Genomic DNA, 917 nt, shown 5'->3' with positions numbered 1-917 from the left:
ATCAAAAGAGGCCTCACTCATGCAAATCAATGTTTGGTCTCAAAAGAATGGCTAGGGTTCAAGGGTATGGAGTGCCATTTGGGTTAACAAAGAGCGGTAAAATAGAATAAGATAACCCAAATGTGTATGAGATCCATGACTAAGTATGCAAGTGCCCATATGCAAGAGAGATTAAGTTCATTCAAGTCTAGATTCAGGTTGGAGCTGGTTTCAAGAACAATGTCAATATCAAGCAAGCAAACATGTTTCAAGAACAATGCCAATATCAAGCAAGAAAACATGCTTCAAGAAGAGTTTTCAAGACTCGAATCATGCAAGTCTTTCAAGAGATGCCTAAGCTACTTGATATGTTTAGCTAGGGTGTCAATTTCAGTGCAAACAAGTGGTCTTTACAATTCAACTGCTGCTCCATATGCAAGTGAATGCAACCTATATGCTTTAGACTCAATCCTAAGAATGCAAGTGATGCAACTACATGATTCTTTTTGTATTTTTCAAAATTCTCAATTTTTTTTGGTTTTTTATGCATATATGTATGTACAATGCAATGCAATGCAATGCATGAGACTCAAAATCATCAAAGCAAACATGATCAAATACTTGGTACCTCCCCCACACTTAAATCACACAGTTTCTGTTTGAGTAAGAGAGAGATACCCAAAAGAAAGCTAAATGCCAAGATAAACTTGTATGTACAAGGTTAAGGTGAAGGAGTATCTCTGATGGAGTGTTGGAAGAGGCAGTGGAGTAATGTCTGGCCGCCTTTCCTCTCTTATTGGCTATAGACTCATCCTGAAAAGCCTCAGCCATACTTATTAAATAACCAAAAAGAAGGAAACATAAAGAAATATATACAATGAATAAACATGAGAATTCCTCCCAAGTGAGCTTGTTTTAAGTCTCTAGCTTGACTTTGT

The sequence above is a fragment of the Brassica oleracea genome, chromosome C6 (assembly GCF_000695525.1).
Source record: "Brassica oleracea var. oleracea cultivar TO1000 chromosome C6, BOL, whole genome shotgun sequence".
NCBI classification, from domain to species: domain Eukaryota; kingdom Viridiplantae; phylum Streptophyta; class Magnoliopsida; order Brassicales; family Brassicaceae; genus Brassica; species Brassica oleracea.
Note: the sequence above shows the minus strand (reverse complement) of the source record.